At 34.9% G+C, this 26,844-nt stretch overlaps 1 long non-coding RNA gene across 1 annotated transcript in view; it reads left to right on the top strand.

The window, feature by feature from the left end:
* Positions 1-6,256, top strand: part of LOC126075817 (uncharacterized) — a 58,076-nt gene extending 51,820 nt beyond the window's left edge. Inside the window, exon 3 of the long non-coding RNA XR_007517281.1 lies at positions 6,198-6,256. This is a non-coding gene — a long non-coding RNA (uncharacterized LOC126075817). The remainder of the gene's footprint in view (positions 1-6,197) is intronic.
* The last annotated feature ends 20,588 nt before the right edge of the window (positions 6,257-26,844 follow it).

Here is a 26,844-nt window from a genome sequence, read left to right on the forward strand (position 1 = left end):
AAAAGCTGCTATCTTAGGGAAGCGAAGCTGCTGAATGGGTCATAAAAATTACAAAATGACTGGAATTTGTGGACTTTGACCTATTCTAAAGCTGCAAATCAGGGAGGGAGTCATAAAGTGCCTAAGTGAAAAGACAGTAGGCCCATGGTAATATTGAAGTGATGTCAAACAAATTCTGGATAAATCTTGCTCATTTGAAAGTCAGTAAAGAGAGGAAAAAAATATATAAACCTAACTTGTAGATTTTAGAAATACTTCTCAAACTAATGGAACACAGAACAGCAGAAAGTTCAAGTCCAGGGCAGATTTTAAAAAAAAAGTTAGTGCAGAATCCAAATGAAATCTTGAAGAACTCTTTCAGATTCTAAAGAAAAAAAAAATCATAATGAAAAGATATTGTTTCTATAATTTGAGATCCATAAAAAATGAACAGATTGAAACTAGAAAACAACAGAATGATATGAAAAGACAAAAACGCAACACAATAATAGAGAAAAGAAAGCATTACAAGAACACCAAAAATGCGATGGTTGAATAAATGCAAACTGAATAAAATAGAAACTGTAATTATTTGTGAAAAATCAAATCAACAGTGAAAATACAGGTTTGAGAAACTTTTTCAAAATACAGATGGAAAAAAAGATGTCAATGGCAAGAGGAAACAATAGACATGGAGGAGAAAGACTGGAATGTCAGCATGCGTTCCTTTAGAAAGGAACCTCGTTAGAAAGACGATGTTAAATGGAAAAGAATCAGTGGACAAAAATTTTATTAGAATGGAGTTTTCTAATTGATCCACAATTAGTTACATTCTCAAGGTAAAAAAAAAAAAAAAAAAAAAGTGTAATATTCTCCAGATGAACGAGAAGTTTAAGATTTCTCTTTAGAAATCTTTTTGGCAACAAGTTACAAAAGGAAGATACAGGTTTTCAAGGGGACCAGGTTAGTGCTCCAAGAATTTCAAAACATCCTCGTGGGGCCATCAAGTATGAAGTCAGAATATTCTAATATATCCAGGAGTTAAAAACATTAAGCATGTAACTATATTAAAATATTTATAACAAAGTCATGATAGACAGCAAGAACAACTTGGAGCCACAAGTTTCTATAGTATGTCACCGGGTTTGGATTTAATATAAAATGACTAATTTGATGCCATGATGCTAATTCTAATTAACATAACATTTCAAAATGGATATTTTTCCTTGAGGGAGGAAGATCTGGCAGTCTGCTTTGGAATGGACTTGAAGGCAACAGATTTTTGTTGTAGTTATTGTTAAGGTTCTTTAAGCACTAACATTGGAGCCCTGGTGGCTACAGTGTTAACAGCTTGACCATTAACCAAAAGGTCAGCAGTTCGAATTCACCAGCTGCTCCTTGGAAATCCTATGGGGCAGTTCTATCCTGTCCTAAGGGTCACCATGATTTGGTATTGACGGCACGCCAAGAGGTTTGGTTTGGGTAAGCACTGGCCTTAATCGGAACTATTTCAATGCACATTCTATCTGAAAATGAAATTTAATAGTTCTTTTACTTTTGGTATATGCAATTTATAATCTACATATTCCTGGTATGTTTACAAAACTTTGTGGATGAATATAAAATTGATAATCCCCTCAACCCAAAGTGTTATCAAACAGTGGCATGCTCTTTCTTTCTGTTTTGTTTTGTTTTAATTTCCGTAGGCCAATTTTTGCATGCATAGAATGGCAAACAAGGAAATATTTTTCTGTGTGTTTTGCCTTCTGTGTGTATTATCAAATTTCTGGTTTGGGGTAGCTGTCCAACTTACGTAAATAAATAAGTGAAGGGCAGATGTTGCCCAGGGTAACAAAATATATGTGCCCTTCTGTTCAGTACACTTTATGTTTGAAAGGTAAAATAATTGGAATTATTTCTACTATCTGCTTCTTTAACTTATAATGATAAGAAATATTTTCAAGAGTTCATTCTGCTGGATTTCATGCAAAAGTGACTTGTTTAAAACAAAATGCATGACAATCAGAAGTGAAAATTTATTCTACCAAAGTAGATGATACTGATTTACTGATGACTATATGGAGCCCTGGTTACTCAACATTTTGGTTGGCAGTTTAAATTCACCAGCCACTCCTTGGAAATCCTCCGGAGCAGTTCTCTATGTCCTAACCAAGGGGAAAACAAACCAACCAACCGAGTGGATTCGGACTCAGAGCAACCCTGTAGGACAGAGGAGAACTGTCCCATCGGGTTTCCAAGGAGTGCCTGGTGAATTCCAACTGCCGATCTTTTGGTTAGCAGCCATAGCTCCTAACCACTAGGGTCACTAATAAGGACTCCTACTGGTGAGCCGGAAACCCTGGTGGAGTCGTGGTTAAGTGCTACGGCTGCTAACCAAAAGGTCGGCAGTTCAAATCTACCGCCCAGTTCTTGGAAAGTCTGTGAAGCAGTTCTACTCTCTCCTATAGGGTCGCTAGGAGTTGGTATAGATTCTCCGGCAGTGGGTTTGGTTTTGGTTTTTTGGTTAGTGGTGCAATGGTTAATTGCTTGGCTGCTAACCAAAGGTCAGAGGTTGAAACCCACCTACTGCTTCGGGGCTTAAAAGACCTGATGATTTGCTCCCTCTAAAGATTCCAAAAACAAAGCCCATTGCTGTCAAGTCGATTCTGACTCAGAGACTCTATGGAACAGAGTAGAACTGCCTCATAGGGTTTCCACCGCTGTAATTCTTCACGAGATCAGGCTGTCACATCTTTCTCCCTCAGAGTGGTTGGTGGGTTCCAACCGTTTACCTTTCGGTTAGCAGCCCAGCCCTTAACCGTTGCACCACCAGGTCTGCTTCCCCATAAAGATTACAGCCCAAGAAACCCTATGGGGCAGCTCTTCCCTGTTGCATTAAAAAAAAAAAAAAAAATTTTTTTTTTTGCATTGGGTAACTATAAATCGGAATCAACTCACCTCCAGGGCATACAAGAACAACATGTTTACATATGACTAATATCTCAGCTAGTTCCCAAGAGTGAAATATAGAAGCAGTTTCTAGAAAAAAAAAAAAAAATTTTTATAAAAAAAGTCCTTGTTATGTGATTTGCATTTTTAACAACAGTGTACCCTCACCTTTACCATTTTGTTGGTTTCTCCCTCCGCCCTCATTTGAGCACTGTTCTTCTGTGTAACCCGTGGAGTTTGGTCAGAGAAACAGCAGACACTTGTAGCAGTTTTCAAGTAGGTCCCAAAATTCTTTGACAGTCCTTTCATCCAAAGACAGTGTCCGTGTCCCTCCCCTTGCATCTGAACTCTGTGATCACCTGACCAATAGGATAAAAATGATTCTGTTTCAAGGTCTTGTTCCAGTTCTTGAGAAACTGGGATCTAATTTAAATTTCTTCTAATGGTCTCATAGTAATTGATTTTGCTGTAAGATAATATGTAGATATTTAATAAACAATTGTTTAGGATAAACAGTTGTTGCAGCACCGTTCACTGAACATTATGTCCCTTCCCTACTGATTTATAGTCTCATTTTTCTCTACTGGCTGGAAGTCACAATCACAGTGACTTTGAAAGAGGCTACCTGTTGAATATGAAGACCCTGAGTGCTTGAATGATGGCTTGGTGCAAAAGACTCAATGTGCCACACCTACCACTACCTTTATATGGTAAAAAAATTGTATCTCTATTGTGTTAAACCACTTAGATTTTATCTATTAAATAGCTAGTGTTACACTGATTTTTGAATTCTACATTAAGTCTCTTTCATTTCAATAGTTAAACTCTTTCATTTTACATACCGAATCCAAAAATATATATTTTTTTACTGTCTTTAACTATGATACAAGTTTAAACTGGAACCCTAAATGAGTTAGATATGTGTCCTTTTTGTTAATTCTTTGAAAAAAATTATATAGGATATAGATTACCTAGTTCCTTGAAATACTGGCAAAACTCAGGTGAGCCTGGTACCTTTGGAGGGAGCAGAGGATTTGAAATTGTAAAGGATTTCATTCTACTTGGATCAATAATCAACACCCATGGAAGCAGCAGTCAAGAAATCAAACGAAGAATTGCATTGGGTAAATCTGCTGCAAAAGACTTCTTGAAAATGTTAAAAAGCAAAGATGTCACTTTAAGGACTAAGGTGCACCTGACCCAAGCCATGGTGTTTTCAATTGCCTCATATGCATGAAAGCTGGACAACGAATAAGGAAGGCCAAAGAAGAATCGATGCCTCTGAATTATGGTGTTGATGAAGAATATTGACTATACCATGGAACTTCATCTTGCATACTTTGGACATGTTAGCAGAAGCGATCAGTCCCCAGAGAAGGACATCAGGCTTGGTTAAGTAAAGGGTCATGAAAAAGAGGAGGACCCTCAATATTGACTGATTTACACAGTGGCTACAAAAATGGGCTCAAACATAACAACGATCACGAGGATAGCACAGGACAGGGCAGTGTTTCATTCTGTTATACAAAGGGTGCCTATGAGCCGAAACCACCTAGATGGCGCCTAACAACAACAGCAATAGAGGATTTTGACTACATTTGATAATGAATCCACTTGAGATTGTTTTAATAATGTTATGAGAGCTATATACTCTTTCATCAGGAAAAATACACAAATACATATTCACACAAAGTTTTGCGCTAAACTTCAAATAGTCTTTGAGGATTAATTGAATCAAGGTTATGAACTACTGATTTCTGTGGAATGTTTCCCACAGGTCAGAGTGCTTTTATGCCTTCTCAGAATTTTCCTTTTATTCTTTTTTTTTTTCCCGTTGCTTTTGTATTATTTATAGTCAAAATAAAGCTAACTTAAAAACTTAAAGGTTGATATTTCTAACTTTGTTCCATCAACCTTGTTTTAATGTGGAAAAGTGCCACCAAGAGATCTTTTAAACAATTGAAAATGCATCACCTTTGCAAGAAACATTGCATTACAAATAAAGTTACTGACATTGTGAATTTAAAATAGGAAAGTATATTAAGCAAAACAAACAACTCCATTAAAAATTATCAAAGAAAAGTCAATAAAACAAATTATTTTTTATTAGGATTTTGTTTATCTTATTCATTTGAGCTGGAGTCAATAATTTAGTAAATTTTTTATCTGCATTTAGACAAGATGAATCACTATCATGTTGACAAAAAAAAAAAAAAAAATTGCCATCAAGTCGATTCCCACTCATCGTGACCCTATAGGACAGATTAGAACTTCCCCCAAGAACTGGCCAAATACAAAGGACATTTATGGCCATCTATTTCCCATATTTAATTTTACCCCTTCTTTCTTGCTGAGAGCACATGTGCCACAACCGGACATCTCATCATGAATAGCTAATCAGAGGACCCATCAACAAGCTGATCATTTTTTGGTGAGCAGAATCATTGATGAGCAACATGTCATACTTCCTGGCCTCTAATTTTTTTTCAGGCCACCTCTCCTACATACTTTGTGCCAAATAGCCTGAAGAGAGAGCAACTGACACTGGGAACTGAACCCACATCTCTCTTCTGGCATTGAAATATGTTACTAATGAGCTACTGTTTTGGCTCCTAGACGAGAACTGAATTCATAAGACTCTCCAAATACATCTATTAGAATTCCTCACATGCCCAGGCCACACTCCAGTCACTTGATACTTCCCTGCCACATTCGTCCTTTTTGAAATGCTCTCTAGATGTGAGTCCGCCTCTTTAAGCAAACAGAAGAATTAATAAGAAAGCATGCTTCTGAGTCCCATTTCCAGATGGAATTCAGGATGAAAGATTCTTCTCTTATTTTTATCTCCATGTGGAAATATCCCTGCAATATTACCTTTTAGCCCAAGTGTGTGAATGTACCTGGGGACCACTATAGTGCAAGTCACTTGAAACATAGGGCATTTTTGCATGATACTTGCAATTTTTTCATATTCAAAAAAGAGATGAAACTGAGATAAGTAAAATCATTTGAATTCCCTAGACACATTTTCTCTTTTATAGTAAAAGGCACACCTACCTAATAGGCAATTTACGGCTAAATCAACTATTTGTGGGACATATGTAACAGTGACTGCAGGGGACAGATGCCTGGTTTTTATTCCCCTCTTTACTGTTGACTTACTGACATTTATCCATGCAATTAACCTCTTTATTCTTGATTCACCTAATTTAACTTTAATGGCCATTATGAAAATCCCAAAAACATGTATTTATTTTCTTCTCACTTAGCCCTGTGTGTTTCCAGAAGATACAACAGAATTCTTTAGGACACTTGACAATATTAGATAGTAAGTGTCTCTTCTTTCCAAATACCTTCTGTTCAACTTTTCCCTCTATCTTTGGGATTATTCAAACAAATGCTCTCCAAAGCTGTGAAGAAGAGAGACATCTCCATTTGACTTTCTCTTGATATGTAGTAAATTAGACCACTTTATTTAAACTGCAAGTAATGAAATATTAGTGTGTTGTGAAATCAATTTAATAGACTGCAAGCATTTTTAAAAAGAAAATAAACTGCTTGTTTTTTCCAGTTTTATACATATGTGCATTTACTGAGACATAATGTAAACTATATGTATTATTATGGATTGAGGTTACAGAAGGTTGAAAGCCTACCCTTTAGGTTCAATATTTTGATATGATATGCCAGTACCAGTACCCAGTGCCATTGAGTCGATTCCGACTCATAGCGACCCTATAGGACGGAGTAGAACTGCCCCATAGAGTTTCCAAGGAGCCCCTGGCAGATTCGAACTGCTGACCCTTTGGTTAGCAGCTGTAGCATTTAACCACTATGGCACCAGGGTTTCCCCTGATATGATATATATACATAAATATATATATATTAAATTTCCAACTTCTTTTTCTACAGATTCATCTGTTTTCTAGATTATAACTATTTTTTGAATGATTTTAAATCTTTCTCCTCCTCTACGATATTAAAGTACGTATTACCCCAGGGAAAGAATGCTGGTGTGGCACAATGGTTAAGCACTAAGCTGCTAATCAAACTGGTAGCTCAAACACATGCAGCAGCTAAGGGGGGAAAGACCTGGTGATCTGCTCTCATGAAGATTAACCCATTGCCGTAAAGTTCATTCCAGCTCATAGCAACCCTATTTAGGACAGAGTAGAACTGCCCCATAGGGTTTCCAAGGAGCAACTGGTAGATTCCAACTGCTGACCTTTCAGTTAGCAGCTGAGCTCTTAAACTTTGAGCCACCAGGCGTCCCCATATAGACTCACATTACAACCTAGAAAACTCTATGGGTCAGTTCTACTCTGTCACAAGAGATCATTACGAGTTGAAATCAACTTAACAGCACTAATAACAACAACTCCAGTCTAACCATGGTAAAAATTTCAGACAAATCTCAGTTGAGGGACATTTTACCTGACCAATAATCTTTAAAACTGTCAAGGTCATTGAACACAAGAAAAGTCTGAAAACAGTCATAACCAAGAGGAGCCTAAACAGATATGACTAGTAAGTGTAATGTGGTGTCCTGGATGGGATTCTGGACCAGAAAAGGACATTAAGGAAAAACTGCAGAAATTTGAATACAGCACAGACTTCAGTTTATAATAATATTTGTTCACTAATTGTGACAAATGTACCATATGAAGTATGATATTAATAATAAGGGGAGCCTAGTTTGGGGTATACAGAAACTGCCCATATTATCTTCACAACTTGTCTTTAGACCTAAATCTATCCTGCCACATGGTGCAGTCCTACACTGTTCTGTAGGGTTGCTATGAGTCAGAATTAACTTGACAGCAATAGATTTGGTTTTTGGTTTTATCCTAAAATAAAATATTATGTGTAGCTATTCCTAATTTTAATTAAATACACTCTAATCCTCCTAATTCTGTACTTGAATATTAACAGAAATCACCAGTATTTATATTTAAGTATTAAAGACTTTTAAAACAAGCCACTCTTCATAAAAATAAAACATTTAATATAGTCACATCAAGTACAAATATAATTCCATAGAACAAGGAGGCCCATGTTTGGCTAAAATGATAATATAAATAATAGTCACGAAAATATAAATGCTATTAGTTTAAATGTCAAAGAACGCAACAAGTTGCCTGTCATGGTAAATATAAAATAGGCAAATAATATGTATCTGCTTTGGTAATTGTTAGTCAATAAAGATACCCAGTATAACACATGAAAAGATCTCTGAGGTAGAATTGCAAAAATAAAATTTCTCCTTCTTCTTCTCCTTCTTCCTTTCCTTCCTCTTCTTCTTCTCCTTCTTGTCCTTCTCCCTCTTCTTCTTCTTCTTCTTCCTCTTCCTCTTCTTATTCTCCTCCTCCTTTTTCAATTTTCTGTTACTGAAAGTTATCAACTTATTTTTCCTTAACTAGGAATATTATTTCACTCATTTTCAAGGTTTTAAGATTCTTCCCTTACTTCTGATTCATATTTGTTCCATATTCATTGTCTATGTGAGCAGAATTCATAGGCACCACAGCCTAGTAATAATTGCTCTTTCTTTTTCTCACCCTATAGCCTCACATCCTTTAATTCATATTATATCACAATAAAGTTAGAGTAAAGTGCTGCATTCATGGAGACTATTTGGGCCTCCATGGTCTATGGTTTCCCACTTCTCAAATGATGATTCATTTCCCAGATTCATGTTTCTCTCACTTTAATTTTGGTTTAAGTCATATACAGTTATTTCAATAGCTAGTGAAATGAGTCTAGATATATATATATATATATAGGAAGGCAGAGAGATAGATGATAGATAGATAGACACGCATAGATACATAGACATCAGTTCTACTCTGAAACACACTGGGGCTTCATGACTCAGAATTGAGTAGATGGCAACTGATTTAGTTTTGATTTTTCAGTTTGTCACCTAAAAAAATAATAAATAGAATGACATAAGGTGATATACAAAATTGAGGACAAACATTTCTAAAGCATATTGCAAGTAGTAAGATAAACTATACCAAATTATAAAAAACATTTTTTAATTACAGTGAGGAACTCATTATTTTGATACAATTCTTAAATACTTTCCAAATATACAGTTATCTTCAAATTTTAAGAAGAACTTTTCTAATACTTGTACCCAAAATTTTTTAAACAAGTACTATGGTCATATGTACTTAGTTATATTAGTGATTATTAGGTGATTTGGAGGTTTAGTGGGGAGGGGCTTTAGTGTCCGAGCACTTAACTGAGCACTTACCCTCAAGCATGAGCAGAGAGCATTAGAAATGACCAGGTGAAAGTGGTATCCATTGCTTACATAGAAGCTGACCAGGCAGACCAACTTTCCTTCAGAGTATGAGGGGACTTCTTGTTATTAGGCCTGATTTAAACTCTAACTCCTACCAAATACTTTACCATTTATGTCTGTGGGCCAAAAGGGATCAATATGTTCTAATGATCCAGGAAAACATTTCCGCTTTGACTTAATGTGCTTGTGGTTATTATGTGAGTGTGGTGCATTTCAATGTTTAGTTTATATTATTGAACTTTCTGGAAAAAACAATGGCCTGTTGGAGATGAAAATCTTTGAATGATAGTGTAAGTAAATCTCAGGCTTTTATGCCTGTGGTGGATTGTACAAGTAGTCAACTTGAAATCATCATTATTTCCTTCTAAGGCAAAGAATACTCTCCCCGGGATCCCTTTTCCAGTCCTAGTCCAAGTTAGAGTTTGCTGTGAAGGGGAATTTTTGTGATATTAGGAAAGTATAAATGAGGTTGTAGCCATTAAGGGAGTGATAGATGTGGCTTGGCAACCTCTCTGCTTTGTATCCTGGGGAAAAAAGGAGATAATTCATCAAACTACCTGTGGTCTGGAGATTCTTTTCCATCTGCCTCAGCCTGTGCTTCAGCTGACATCATTAGTAACTCTTTTCCTAGTCCTCCATCTGTAGGTTAACCTATTTTGTATTTCTGCAGTTCCTGCCACGCAAGTAGACCCTGTATTAAGAACCCTGATTCCTATAATACTGTTTTCCTGAAAAACTCAGATTGAAAGAGCTCTGGAAAATAGCAAAGGGATAAAATAATACCAGATGAGAATAAATGAAGGACTATCCATACCATCTCACAAAAAATCAAACCAAATCCATTGTTCTTGAGTTAATTCTGACTCATAAGCAACAATCCTAAATCCAAGAAATTAAATCCCAGAAACATTACAAATGAAAAAAACAGTTAATTTATATGAATTTTATTAGATACCTTTCTTTTTGTGATATGAAGTAATTCTCAATATTTTGATAATATTAGTTTGAACCACCTGAAAATACTGCTTAAAAAAAAAATTTTTTTTTTTTTTTTTTTGGAAAATACTGCTTAGGCAGATCGAAATGGTTGATAGTTGATAATTTTATGTGGCTCAATTTTATACCTTATATACATCAGGAAGGAATAATTATTTTGGGGTGAAAAGTAGAGGTAGACCAACATTTACTTCTATTTAGCACTCAAGTGGGAAATAAACACATAGGGAATGGTGTGCAAAAGCTATGAAGAGGGTAGTTGAGTGGAACGTTAGTGACCTCAGCATGTAAAAGGGAAATAAGAGCTGGGGGGAAAGTTTGAAAACTAAAGACTTTTCCAATTTAAAAGTGTTTTCTTGCTGTTGAGCCTGAATGATTTCCTAGAAAGTAAGAGCGCCATATGATTTTGGAAGAAATTGCATTTAATGCTGTTTTTTTTTTTTTTTTCTCAGAATATATCTGTGCTGGTGTGAGACTTCACCTTTCCTTTCAACTAAGGGAATAACACTATGATGTGTTCTGAATTTAAGTAATGTTTTTCCTTGCCTATGCACATTTTTAAGGAACGATGAAGGATTTGGCTTCCAAATGGCATGTTCTGGTGGACTTTTTATCATCTACTTAAGAAGGAATTAAGGACACGTTAGAACACTTGATTACTGTTGTATTAAAATACACACACACACACACACAAAGTGAATTTAGCTTTCTGTTTACTTTCCCTTTTCACTAATTAAACCTGAGAATACAAGATGTTTAAAGGGACAATTTCAGAAGAGTTACTTCAGGTCCAATCACTGTGAAAAGTCCGGCAGGTGTTTATTTTTAAAAGTAGTGAGATTAATGTACACCGAGTATAATGTAATGAGGTATGCTAAGAAGAATGCCTGTCAGGCAAGACAGAAGAAAAATAAGATGCAGTTAGGAGAATGTAAACCCTCTCCTAAAATTTGAAAGCCATATATAATCCAGAGTTACCGTAATGATTTAAACCAATATAATAATACCAATGCTTATTCATTGAATGTCTACTAGGGAGCAATGCTAAAAATAGGACAGATGCAAACGCATGTCTCTTAACACATTATCAGGAACATTTTCTGAACTTTTTTAACTCTTTAACTTGTAAGACTATTTCAATTCCAACATTTCATAATCTATATACACCAAAAATACTACTTTAAGTTAAATGTGAACTTGTACAATTAATTCTTTCTTGTTTTATTCTGAGATGCATTGAAGTCCACAGATCCAATAATCCTGGTAGTTCCTTTGGAATTTTCAGTTTTGGAGAAGTTATAATTTCCAGGTAAAGTGATTACATAAATAATTATGATTAAATGTAAATGAAATGAACATATATTAATCCAATTGTCATTAAACGGAACCTCTTTCTTCCTAATTCCTTTTACTTATTTATTTTTGTCCCTTACATTTTGTAATGAGTGTCTGAAGAATGTTTATTTTAGGATACCTGTTCTGTATTAAATAGGAATATATCATCTGCAAATAATGAAAACTTCAACTTAAATCATAAAAATATAAAAAAATATGTCAACTCACAAAATAGGCCATCCAGATTTAGGCCAGTTTTTACTGGAATGCTTGATTTGGTTTCTAAAGGATGTTATGAAGAACTAAAGTTATCCCTGTGTCTCTGCTTTGCCACCACAAATTAGCTTCTTCTTGAGGTTGGTTCTCTACATGAACATGAGATGTCTGCCAGTAGAAACTGGGATAACAAGCATCTTTGTTTACATTCCCCAGGAAAAACAAAATTAACTTCCTCAGAAGTCCAAAGCAAGCACTTGCATTTCATTAGCCCAGGTTTGTTAAACTTATCCAGCTCCCAAAACTAAGCAATGGCAAGATTGAAGAAATTATTATGATTGATTAGACCAATTATTTCAGGAAAAAAGTTCCTGGGTGGTGCAAATGCTTAAGTGTTAGACTACTAGTCGAAAGGTTGGTGGCTTAAACCCAACCAGAGGCACTTCAGAAGTAAAGCCTGATGATTTGCTTCTGAAAGGTCACAGTCATTTGAAAATCCTGTGGAGCAGTTATACTCTGCACAAATGGAGTCAAACATGAGCTAGAATCAACTAGGCAGCAACCAACAACAACAAGGTGATGGTTAAAACCAAAAGCTGAACCCGTTGCCAGTGAGTCAATTCTGACTCATAGCGACCCTATAGGACAGAGTAGAATTGCCTCCTAGAGTTTCCATGGAGTAGCTGGTGGACTCAAACTGCCAACCTTTTGGTCAGCAGCCATAGCTATTAACCACTGTGCCACCAGGGCTCTATGTGATGGCTAGCCAATGTTGTCTACTGCACACTTAAAGCTGGTTCTAATAATTAATAAAACAACATTTAGTAAAGTAATTTTGTCATTTTTACTTTTATTGAAATTGCCAAAGGAATATTACTTTCCTTAACATTTAGAAAACATTATGGTATATACAACTTTAGCTCAGTCCTAATTCCCATTTGGCTATCCTTTTTTCTCATGTATTCCTACTTAGCACGTTTTTTATTTCTCAATAGCAGCTATGTCAAGTCTTTACTAACATCAAGCTTCCAACCTTTATGTTCCCAGGTTATCATTCAGCAAATAATTTTACCTACAGTAAAACAGTAATAGAAATAGCCCAAATCATTTAATTCCATTCACTGTCTTATCTCTTAACATCGTCAGTCATTAGCCCACCACCTACAAATGTACCTGAGTCATTTTGGTCTTATCTCAGGTATAAGATGTGTTTGCCTGTCTTACAAAGATTAAAACCATCCATATTTTAGTCCTAACTCTCATATTTTTATCAATTTTATAACTTCAGTATCTTCAATTTTGACACTTGACTGGCTCTTTATCTCAGCATATAGAATAGTAGCTTACACTTATATGATGATTATTGTGCAATAACACTATTCTAAGCACATTTACACCTATTAAGTCAGTAAAGAGTTATAACAAATCAATGAGTTAGTTTCTCTTAATTTATTTATGAAAGACGAAACTGAGACACAAGTTATAAGCTAGCTAGAGACAGAGTTTGGAATTAAATTCAGGAATTCAGGGTTAAGCAAGAGTCCGTGTTTTTAATACCTGCACAATTCTGCCTCTCCTTAATTGATGTTTTAAATAAGAAACAAAGATACAATAAATGTGAACCTGCAAAGCAAGACCACCACATAATGATTTTATAAAGGAATAAAATGAAAATGTATTCACCATTTTTTACAGTTTTTTGGCATAATTTGCATGTCATAATTTGATCAATTAAAAGTGGAAATTCATGAATTTTAGTAAATTTACAGTTGTGAATCCAGTTTTAGAACATTTCGTTTATCGCAAAAATTTCTTTTTATATTTCCCCATTTTTTAATTCTAGCCATCACTTCAAGAATATAAAAATATGATGAGAATGACCATACTTACTTAAAAGGAGCTGCTATAATGTTGAACAGGTTTTAGCAGAGCTTCCAGACTACAGTGAGCTAGGAAGAAAGGCCTAGTGATCTTCTTCCACAGATTAGCCAATGAAAACCCCGTGGTGCAATCCTCAACCAAACACGGGTATGGCGCAGGATCAGGTAGTATTTTGTTCCACTTTGCATGAGGTGGTCAAGTGCCAACCTGACAGCGGATAACAGCAGCAACAACATATGTGAAAGAAAAATGATCCAGATAGAAATACAAAAGCGCAGAAAGGATGAGTAATTATGAATAAATTATGAATTTACTAGTAGTAATATCCCTTAAAGTTTAAAATGCTTTAGAATTATAATGCACGACAATAAGTCTAAAGCTTGAGAAGATAAATGGAATTAAAGTATGTTGATCCTAGAATTATTAATAATAATTCATAATAGAGTATAAATCAAGCGTGAATGTTGTAATCTCTAGAATTTCAACTAAAAGAATATATAATTAAGAAGTTATTAAGTGAAAATGAGAAGTTTTAAAACAATTGATTCATGCAAATGAAGGGTAGATAGAAGACAAAGAACAAAAGAAAGTGGGTATAATGGAAAAAACACATAATAAAGTCGTAAACCTAAAACTTAATATAGCGCAATTATATTAAAACTAAAGGGATGTTTAGGGAAATGCTATGTTATATATAATTTTACAACTATAACAAAAACAAATATATGTATGTGCAGATTTATATTATGTATACATTTATATTACATTTATATGTATTTATATTTATATTTTATAAATAAAGTCACTGGTGAAAAACAAGGCTACGGGAATTGAAGGATACAAATTGAAATGTCGTGCAGTGCTGAAAGTGCTCACTCTTCTATGCCAAGAAGTTTGGAAGATAGCTAGGGTTGTATCCTTTCACTATACTTATTCAATCTGTATGCTGAGCAAATAGTTCAAGAAGCTGAACTATATGAAGTAGAATGGGGCATAAGGATTGGAGGAAGACTCGTTAACAGTCTGCATTATGTGGATGACACAACCTTGCTTGCTCAGAGTGAAGAGGATTTGAAGCACTTACTGATGAGATCCAAGACTACAGCCTTCAGTATGGATTACATCTCAACACAAAACAAAAATCCTCACAACTGGACTGATAAGCAACATCATGATAAATGGACAAAATATTGAAGTTGTCTAAGGCTTCATTTTGCTTGAATCCACAATCAATGCCCATGGAAACAGCAGTCAAAAAGTCAAATGATGTATTGCATTGGGCAAATCTGCTTCAAAAAACATCTTTAAAGTGTTGAAAGCCAAAGATATCACTGACTGAATCCATGATATTTTCAATCGCCTTGTGTGCATGCAAAAGCTGGACAATGGGTAAGGAAGACAGAAGAAGAATTGGCACATTTGAGTTATGGTGTTGGTGAAGAATATTGAAGAATAAACAAATCTGTCTTGGAAGAAGCCCAACCAGAATGCTCTTTGGAAGCAAAGATGGCGAGACTTCATCTCGCATACTTTGGACATGTTATCAGGAGGAACCAGTCTCTGCAGAAGGACATCATATGTAGTAAAGCAGAGTGTCACTGAGAGGAAGACCATCAGTAAGATGGATTGACACAGTGACTGCAATGATTGGCTCAAGCATAGCTAGGCTTGTGAGAATAACACAGGACTGGGCAGTGTTTTATTCTGTTGAACATATGATCCCTATGAGCTGTAACTAACTTGATGGCACCTAACAACATCATATGTATATATATGTGTGTGTGTATATATGTGTGATGTACAATAAAACGAATAGGCATCACAGATAACGATACTGCTTAGATGTAACCAATCAACTCACAGGACCAGTTTTCTTCGGTAAAAGGCTTAGGGTCATAATCTCTTGGGACAGCTTGGTCAATTGGAATAATATAGTTTATGTTCTACATCCTAGCTTGATGAGTAGCATCTGGGGTCTTAACAGCTTGCAAGTAGCCATCTAAGATACAATTATTGGTCTCTACTCTTCTGCAGCAGAAGAGAAAAAAGGAAAACCAATATTCAGAGAAGGAATCAGTCTATAAGGACTAATTATATACCTGAACCACAGCCTCCTCTACCAGAAAGAGACAAGAAGAACTAAATGGTGCCTGACTACCACTACTGAACATTCTGATCAGGGCTACAGTAGATGGATCCCAATAGAAAGAGAAAAAAATGTAGAACAGAACTTCAAATTCTCAAAAAATACGTAATTACTGGACCAGTTGAGACTGGAGGAATCCCCGAGATGACAGCCCTGAGATATTCTTTAAACCTTGAACTGAAACTAGACCCTGAAGTCACCTTTTAGCTAAATAGCAGATTAGCTCATAAAGTAAAGAATATCACCCTTGAAAACTGTGCGTCTTTAATAAATCTTCTACATGGAACTAATTGGTTAACTATTACTCTAATGCATAGATGAGAAAGTTAGAGGACAGTGAGACCAGGTTAATGGGAATGGAACACCTAGAACAGAAATAATGAAAGTCTTGACACAATGTAAAGAATGTAACCAACGTAATTGATTTTGTAGAAATTGTCGAATGGGAACCTGTTTCGCTGTACAGACTTTCACCAAAAGTGCAATAAAATATTTTTTTAAGTAAATAGACTGTATAATCCATTTAAAATATTAATAATGTCAAACTGAATAAAAAAATCATTTGTTTAAAAGAAACACATATAAAATACAAGAACACAGAAAGATTGAAATGAAAAGGATAAAAAAAAATTCTTTATACAAACACTAACCCAAGAGAAAACTGATGTAGTTTTATTAATATTAGACCAAGCTTTAAGGAAAAGAGTCTTACTGTATTTAAAAAAGGAATATTTCATAGTGTTAAACAGGTCAACCTACTATATTTCATTTTTATATACAAGAAAATCTACCACAAATATATAAGTTCTGAATCTGTGACTGATAACAAAGTTTCAAAATATATAAAGAAAAACAAACAAAAAAAAAAATGAAGGAACTAAAAGGGAAAAAAGACAACCCCACACACCTCTTTAAATAAAACAAGTAAATAAGACCTATTAATGCAGAAAATCTGAACAAAACAATTAACAAACTTGAACTATGATATACTTAGCAAAATAAACAAATTCAAATTATTTCCAGGGGCATGTAGAATATTTACCAAAATTTAATATACACTGGGTTATAAAGAAAATCTTAAAAAATTTCAAGAAATTCAAATAATACAGAGTATGTTCTCTGGCCATAGCAGAATTAAGCTAGAAATCACTAACAAAAGCAAACAAACAAAAATGTTTATTAAAAACTTTTCCCTTGTGACCAGGAACTAGATAAATACTCTCATTAGTATCACTTCTTTTCAGCATTTCTTAGAAGTCTTAGCCAATGTATTAAGAAAAGAAAACAAAAGATTTAAATATTGCACATTACATGACTGTGTTACTAGAAAATCCAAAGAGTTATCTGGATCCATATTACAATTAATAGGTGGTCTTTGGATATGGGGACTATATTCTAAAATCAATTGCATCTCTACATACTGTCAATAAAATAAAAAATTAAAATGAAAAAAAAATTGATGACATTTGTTATAGCATAAAATAAATACCTAGGGATAAATGAAAGACGTGAAATATCTTTATACTAAATACTACAAAACATGCCTTGAGGCAAGTAAGAAAAAGGCCTCAGTAAATGGAGGGGGCCTATCATGTCCTGAGTAGAATTACTCAATACTTTAAAACATCAATTATCTCCACATGTATCTTTAGGTTGAGTGCAAGTCTAATAAATATGCAAGCATATTTGTGGGAATTAAGTCCATTCTGTAGTTTTTTTGTTATTATTAATTGTTTTGTTTTAAGAATAGCTGTGACTAGCTATGAGAATCTTGAAGAAGATTCTTGAAGAAGGACACATTTGGCAGATAGAGACTACTAGATATCAAGATTTATCATAAAGATATAGTAATTAATATAGCATAACATTTGTGCAAGCATCAGCAAATATAGACTAAGGGAATAAAATAAGGAGTTCAGAAACTGATCTATATATGTATATACACACACACATATAGTTATGTGATTTATAAGAATGATGAATCAATAGTTAGTGGATAAAGGATTGTTGTTTTTTGTTTTCTTTTCCTCCTTTACCACAAGGAGGATGAACAAAATTGAATTATATAACACAGGATGGACAAGCCCCACAAACAAAAGCTTAGAGAATGGAGTCACACATGAAAAAGCATATGCTGTAGGAATCCATGCATATACATTTCAAAAACTGTCAAAACTAATATATGGCAAGAGAGGTGCAGAAAGTGGTTATTCTTGAGAATAGTGGCTAGAAAGTGGCTTCCATGATACTGATAAGGTTCTTTTCTAAATATAGATGCTGTTTACATAGGTATATCAATTAACATAAATTCACTGAATTGTGCACGTTTGAGTTGTACACTCTGTATTCATCTTATACTTCATTAAAAAGCTTACTAACAACACCAACAAAAAAGAGTCTCATTCAAAAAGAATAAAGAAATAGAAGTGAAACTAGCCATTTCCCAACAACTAAACAGGGGAATAAATTTTAGGGTTAAATGAGGCTTAATCCCAATTCTGTTTAACATGATTAATATCTTGCTCTAAACATGCTTATCATTTTACTGGGACTGTGTTTGCAACTTACTCTGACCACAGCACAATATCATAATATAGAAAAGAGAGCAGAATGCTATTAGAAGTTGGAACTTTGCTCTAGGGGCTGTAGAAGGCAGCCCTCACTGAATAAATTTTAAATAATTGAGGAAAAAAAAAGAAAGCCCTGTCTGATCATTTCTCAAAATATTTAAGTTAAATGAAATGGTTTATTAAAACTCTACTAAAATCTTTTATCTCTTTAAAATAGATTTTCACTTCACATTTTCTATATTTTAATATTAAGTTCTTTTATCACTTGGTATATTTTGTCTGGCTGAATCCTCATCCATTGCTATGCCTACAAGTTCTAGAGTCAATGTCTCTGGCCTAGACTTCTCACTTGAATCCCAAAACCACGTGTGTAATTTCTTTCTTGGTATGGATGTGTATATCCTCCCACTTTGGCTAATACCTTGGCCCTCTCTCTAGAAACCTGGGTTAATGCTAGAGCTACGCCTTGTCTCTCATTCCTACCTCTACTTATTCCTAGTCTCCACTCTCCCTTTCATTTCGCCTATTTCATCAATGACTGTTATTTTGCTTTTTTCACCTCTACATTTTTTTTCAAATTTATACAAATTCGTAGTCTTAGCTCAAGCACTAATTCTTTCTTGACTTATCCCAATAGTTTACTAATTCTTGCCTCTGCCTCCATCTGCTGTAGTTTATATGTCTTGTACATTATATGTAGTTAATATTTTTTCTTTGTTGTTTATTTGACCATATCATTTTTCTGATTAAAAACCTTCAGTGGGAGATGAGAGGGTGGAGGGGGTTAGAAGCTGGCGAAAAGGACACAAAAAGAGAGAGTGGAGGGAGAGAGCGGGCTGTCTCATTATGGGGAGAGCAATTGGGAGTGTGTAGCAAGGTGTACATGGGTTTTTGTGTGAGAGACTGACTTGATTTGTAAACTTTCATTTAAAGCACAATAAAAATTATTAAAAAAAAAAAAATTCAGTGGTTAATCCTGAAACATAAATCCCTTTATAATCTAACATCTGCCTGGTTTTCTAGCTTCATGTTACATAAATATGGTTGAATCAACCAGAATTTTCTGATATATGTGAATAAAATTTGTTGATATTTATTTGTATTCATAAGAAGAAAAGGGAAAAAATAGAAAGGTCAAGAACCTGAAGATACAAATTGTCTTCAAATTATTTTTGGAATTCTTATGTTCAGAACATTTTTTTAATTCAAGGGTTTCTATATAGACTAGATTTTGTCACCTTTCATATTTGGAAGCAATATTGGTGACTCATCCATATCAAGCATAATATTTGTTTTGAGTTGCTTTTTTAACAGAGAAGGTGATTCACTCTGAGCCATTTACACTTTCTCTATAAGTCATTGTGTGGACTGTGGCATGGGTCTCTAAAATGACTTAAAAAAAAAACTTAGGTGCTATCTTTTGCTACTAAATAGACAAGAGGGGTCAGAACTATTTTTGAGAGCCAGTAAATCATTGATCACTAAGCCATCCTTGAATAATTTACTAAACTGATGTCACGAATAACACCCTAGTTGTATGAAAGTTCTAATGCGTTTCAAAAGTGCCTAATACACCCTGCTTGCTAATTTATTCATGCAGTATCAAATGCATAAAATGATACATAAACCTTTTTAGTTTGTACAAAATGTTGTATGAAATTGAACAATGCTTGATACGATAAGAAAATTGTGAAACATTAGCAAAAACAGATTTTAAAAAAAAGGAAATTTTAGTTTGAAGTAGATTTTTATAAAAGCCAAAACAAATAAATCCAAAAGTTTTTATGATGAAATTAAAGTCTAATATTTCTGAGCATTTGCCATGTACCAGGAACTTTCTGTGCCAGTCATTGTTCATTCTTTCATGTGTCCAATCAAAAAGTGTATATAGAACCCCTTCTATGTGAAAATAACCAAAAAAAAAAAAAAAAGAAACAGTTTCCATGGAGTTGGTTCCGACTTATAGCAGTGAATAAATAAGAGACTAGCTTCCATAAAAATGTAGCTTACATCCTAGTAAAAATGATCTCTTTTAAACCTTATAACAGCATAATAAGTTAGTCTCTAATACTGGCTGCATTTTATAGTGAGAAAATTTGGGTTTAGATTATCTTAATTTAATTTCGAACCTACCCAGCAGTGCCTCAAAAGAAAGGCCCAGTGATCTGCTCTCATAAAGATTATAGCCAAGAAAGCCCTATGGAGCAGTTCTACTTTGTTACAAATGGGGTTGCCATGAGTCAGAATCGACTCAGTGGGAACAGGTACAGGGTAATAGTTTATTAGTGGCTACACAAAAGAGCTGGGTCTAACCAGATTTTTCTCAGATCCAAAATCTGAGTATTTAACTACTATTATCTATTACCTATGTGCAAAGATTCATAAAATATTATATAGTTATTATGCAAATTAGATTACAATATTATAATCTTGAAATTTTCAAAAAGAAGAGACAGGTCCCATTACTGAGATAATATTATTTGAAGAGTAGTAGAGTTGTCAGGGTTAGGTTCTAACTTCAACGAAGATCATGTATAAACAGTTTTACCTAAAAATATTACCTAAACTATTAATATTACCTTTGAAAATCCCTTAGGATGAAGCCGTATAGAGAGTCTCTCAATAAGTAATCGGAGTCTGTTTTGTTTGTTCTTGTTTGTTACTTTAATTTTGTTTAAAATTGAGGGGAAAAATATATAACATATTTAAAGGCCATGCTTGTGAATAATACTGGGTCTTAAAACACTAGAAACACTTTTAGTACAAGATGCTCCCACCCTAAAAGGCTCACAAAAACTGGTAAACAGTAATTTACTTCTCCCATCTCGTGCTATTATCCTATCACTGACAGCATTGTACTTCAGGATAGATCTTGAAATGCTCTTTTTGATGATGAATGTGAAGCCATTCCTCTTCAAGTTGTCATTCCTAATATAGTAGACATATGACTGTCCAATTCAAAATGGCTAATACCAGTCCATTTCAGCTCACAAATGCCTAGGATATCAATGTTTATGTGTTGCATTTCATTTTTGATGATTTTCAATTTACCTAGATTCATATTTTCTACATTTCACATTCCAATTGTTAATGAATATTTGCAGCTGATTCTTATAATTTTAAGCCATTCCACATCAGCAAATGAAGGTCCCAAAAGTCTGACTCCATCCATGTCATTAAGCTCAACTCTACTTTGAGGAGGCAGCTCTTCCCCAGTTGTGTTTTGAGTGACTTCCACCCTGAGGGGATAATCTTCTGGCACTATATCAGACAATGTTCCACTGCTATTCATAAGGTTTTAACTGACTAATTCTTCTCAAAACTAGGCCATCTAGTCTTCTTCCTAGTCTGTCATGGTCTGGAAAACAACCAGCACTGAAATATAACACTGTCAGTCATAGTAAAATATCCACATGCCTACAAGAAAGACCAGTTAATAAACTATTACACAAATTTATTCACTGAACACTAAGGCCAAGGATAAAGAAAGTGAAGATTTTTACCAACTTCTGCAGTCTAGAATTGATTGAACATGCAATCAGCACTCATTGATAATTACAGGTGATTGGAAGGAAAAAGTTGGAAACAAAGAAGAAGGATCAGTAGTAGGAAAATATGGCCTTGGTGATAGAAATTATGCTGGAGAGTCCATAATAGAATTTTGCAAGAGCAATGACTTCTTTATTACAAATACCTTTTTTAACTAACATAAATGGCAAATATATGCATGGACCTTGCCAGATGGAATATACAGTAATCTAAAAAAAAAAGAAAAAAAAAATTTCTTTTTTTTGAATCAACTACATCTGTGGACACAGATGATGGAAAAGCTCAATATCATCAGTTAGAACAAGGCCAAGGGCCAACTGCTGAACAGACTATCAACTGTTCATATGCAAGTTCAAGTTGAAACTGAAGAAAATTAGAACGAGTTCATGAGAACCAAAGTACAACCTGGAGTATATCCCACCTGAATTTAGAGGCCGTCTCAAGAATAGATTTGACACGTTGAACACTAATGACTGAAGATGAGTTGTGGAATGACATCAAGGGCATTCATCATACATGAAGAAACCAAGAGGTCATTGAAAAGATAGGAAAGAAAGAAAAGAGCAAAATGGATGTCAGAAAAGACTCTGAGACTTGCTCTTGAACATCAAGTAGCTAAAGCAAAAGGAAGAAATGATGAAGTCAAAGAGCTGAACAGAAGATTTCAAAGGCAGCTCGAGAAGGCAAAACAAAGGATTACAATGATATATACAAAACCTGGAGGTAGAAAACCCAAAGGGAAGAACACATTTGGCGTTTCTCAAGCCGAAAGAAAAAATTGAAGAAAAAATTCAAGCCTCTAGTTACAATATTGAAGGATTGTATGGGGAAAATATTAAACAACCCAGGAAGCATCAAAATAAGGTGGAAGGAATACACAGAGTCACCGTACCAAAAAGAATTGGTCAATGTTCAACCATTTCAGGAGGTAACATACGATCAGGAACCGATGATACTGAAAGAAGAAGTTCAAGCTTCATTGAAGGCATTGGTGAAAAACGAGCCTCCAGGAATTGATTGAATACCAATTGAGATGTTTCAACAAACAGATGCAGAGCTGGAAGTGCTCACTCGTCTATGCCAAGAAATTTGGAATATGGCTACCTGGCCAGGTGACTGGAAGAGATCCATATTTACGCCTATTCCCAAGACAGGTCATCCAACCGAATACAGAAATCATCAAACAATATTTTAACACAAGTAAAATTTTGCTGATGATCATTCAAAAGCAGCTGCAGCAGTATGTCAATAGGGAGTTGCCAGAAATTCTAGCTGGATTCAGAAGAGGTCATGGAAAAAGGGATATCATTGCTGATGTCAGATGGATCCTGGCTGAAAGCAGAAAATACCGGAAAGGTGTTTACCTGTGTTTTATTGACTATGCAAAGGCATTTGACTCTGTGGATCATAACAAATTATGGATAACATTGTGAGAAATGGACATTCCAAAACACTTAATTTTGATCACAAGGAACCTGTACATAGATCAAGAGACAGTTGTTCAAATAGAATAAGGGGATACCGTCTGGTTTAAAGTCAGAAAGGGGGTGCTTTGGGGTTGTATACTATCACCGTACCTATTTAATCTGTATACGGAGCAAATAATTCAAGAAGCTGGACTACATGAAGAAGAATGGGGCATAGGGATTTAACAACCTGTGTTATGCACATGACACAATCTTGCTTGCTGAAAATGAAGACTTGAAGCACTTACTAATGAAGATCAAAGACCACAGCCTTCAGTATGGATTGCACCTCGACATAAAGAAAACAAAAATCCTCACAACTGAACCAATAAACAACATCATGATAAACGAAGAAAAGACTGAAGTTGTAAAAGATTTCATTTTACTTAGATTCGCAATCAACACCCATGGAAGTAGCAGTCAAGAAATCAAAAGACGTATTGCTGCAAAAGAGAGACCCTTTAAAGTGTTGAAAAGTAAAGATGTCACCTTGAAGTCTAAGGTGAGCCTGACCCAAGCCATGATGCTTTTAATCACCTCATATGCTTGTGAAAATTGGACAATGAATAAGGGAGACCGAAGAAGAATTGACGTCTTTGAATTCTGGTGTTGGAGAGGAATATTGACTATACCCTAAACTGCTAAAAGAATGAACAAATCTATCCTGGAAGAAGTACAACCAGAATGCTCCTTAGAAGCAAGGATGGCAAGACTAGTCTCACATACTTTGGACATGTTATCAGGAGGGATCAGTCCCTGGAGAAGGACGTCATGCTTGGTAAAGTGGAGGGCCAGGCAAAAAGAGGAAGACCCTCAACAAGAGGGATTGACACAGTGGCTGCACCCATGGGCTTAAGTATAACAATGATTGTGAGGATGGCGCACAACTGGGCAGTGTTCCGTTCTGTTGTACATAGTGTGGCTATGAGTCAGGACTAACTCAACAGCACCTAACACGACAGCACAACAACACAACAACAATATCTCATGCTGCTCCAGAGCATATCTGAAATGGCAGGATAATGTGCTTGTCTTATTTAAATTATTTTCTTTTCCCTTATTTTTCATCCACTGTTTATAGTTTGGAAACCCTGGTGGTGTAGGGGTTAAGATCCGCAGCTGCTAATCCGCGGCTCCTTGGAAACTCTATGGGGCAGTTCTACTCCGTCCTATAAGGTGGCTATGAGTTGGAATCGACTAGACAGCAATGGGTTTGTTTTTTTTTGGTTTAGTTTATAGTTCAATTCATGCATATTAAATAAGCAGGGGACGTGACTCCCTTGCTCTATGCTTTGAAATGTGAGGTTCAGAACATTTTGTTTTATCATTTCAGGAAACAAGTCCAAAATTTGGAAATAATCTCTATTAATGTGTCACAGGCTCTGAGTCAAGATTCTAGTGACAGTCCATAAAGTTTAGTGACATTTTGGTCAGGTTACAAAAAGTACAAAATCTTTTTTTTTAAGTAGAAACAAAAAGTGTAACACTGACATAGATTCCATTTAAATTCGCATATAAAGTGCAATGTGAAAAAGCACAATGATAATACGGAACCCTCCGGCAGTAGTGAGTAACTACAAAACCAGATCTAGAAACTACGTGAAAATTCACAGAAAAGTTAAAAACAGAGAAAGATTGGAGACCGAATTTCATTGCCTGAGGTAGAGATAGTGTGGTGGATAGGAAGCAGCAATGATGACTTAGAAATGAAGGGCCATCATTGTCTTTGGAGGAAGAGAGTGGAGACGTTACTTCTTAATTCTAACGCTTTTATAGAAAGCAATATCCAAAAATTGATTTTAAGGTTTCATCCTACCAAAGTTGTCTCCTAGTTCCCAAAAGTGCCATCAGGAAATATATGATACTGAAATAAGTACCCCTGTTTTATCCAAACTTGTGGCTTAATGGAGAAAAAGGCAGAGATACAGATCTTATCTGTGGCTATGTATCACTACTCTCAAATAACAGCTTGGGAATTTGCATCTTGTCCTCATAATAGACTATAATCATAATGGAACTAATAATGTAGTTCAACCTGTTGGAACTGTGGAACAGTGGATAGTATGTTCAGTTCCAGATAAAAATGCTGCAATCGATCCCTTGACACTATTCAATTAAAGCACAGAGCTCTGGCCAGCATTTATATCTCTAAATTAGAACACATCACAGACTAACCAGAACCATACAAATCCGAACACTTGTGTAAGCAACGGATGAGGATAGAATGACCCAGGCCCTCACCTGCTTGCAGTCTCCTCACCCTGATTGAGCAATTCACAACCATAAAAGAGCTTCAAGATTGTTCAGCGAGATAGCAACATCAGGTCTCAAATTAGCCTACCTTTGTGGAATTGGATTTCATCACATACGATACAAATCGGGCAGAGTTACAAACAAATTCTTAACTTGATTCTCAAAAGAAGCTCCTTGGTTAATTCAACATAAACCAGAAATATGCTTATTATTGTTTAAAAGTAGCAGTATTTACTGAAGTAGTATAAATTAAGGAGTCCCTGGGTGGCGCAAATAGTGAAGTGCTTGACTACTAGCCGAAATGTTGGCAGTTTGAACCCACCCTGAAGTGCCTGGGAAGTTGTGCCTGGCGACCTGCTTCTGAAAGATCACAGCTTTGAACACCCTATTAAGCAGTTCTACTTTGAAACACATAGGACTGCCATGAGTAGGAATCAACTTGATGGTAATTAATGACAATGACAAATTTATCATAAATTAATACAAGAAGAATAATAAATTTTATCCCAGTGCTTCATTAATAAGGTTAACTTAACCTTCAGATGGAAAAGTAGTTAGTTAAAATATAGAGCTTGACATTGTTTTCTCAGAACATCAATTCCTTTTTTCTCAAAATGGAAAATCCCTGGGATTATAATTCATAAAAAAAAATTCATAGGATGGTATAATTAGAGTCATTGATATATGTTATGATATTGGACTATTTTTTATGAGAAGATACTAATGTTCTATGAATATTCCTATAACGTAGTTGTAATTACAGCAATTTATAGCTCTCGTCTTGACAATGACCTGATATAGGTGATTTAAGTCAACTGCATTTTTACCGTATAAAATGAGTTCTTTTCAAAATTTAAATCAAAATTAATGCTATTTCAAAGTATTAAAATGAATAAAAACAATTCTGAAACTTTCTCAGGTATCTGCCTGGTATAACATTCTCCTTTTTAATATTAAACTAGCTTTATAATGTAATTTAAAAAATCATAATCAAGTTTTATAATAACATTCGAGTGGAAATTGAGAGTGAAACAAATATTTTCTCTCATGAATCAATTATGCTTCATGTGTCTAGCTTTTCTTCTTAAAATACAACATATATGATTATCTTTATATCCATATTAAGCACAAGAACCACAATCTTTACTTATTACACTTAAAAATTTTTGGTAACTTCCTGACTTCTCCTTGACG

Source organism: Elephas maximus, chromosome 4 (assembly GCF_024166365.1).
Source record: "Elephas maximus indicus isolate mEleMax1 chromosome 4, mEleMax1 primary haplotype, whole genome shotgun sequence".
NCBI lineage: Eukaryota > Metazoa > Chordata > Mammalia > Proboscidea > Elephantidae > Elephas > Elephas maximus.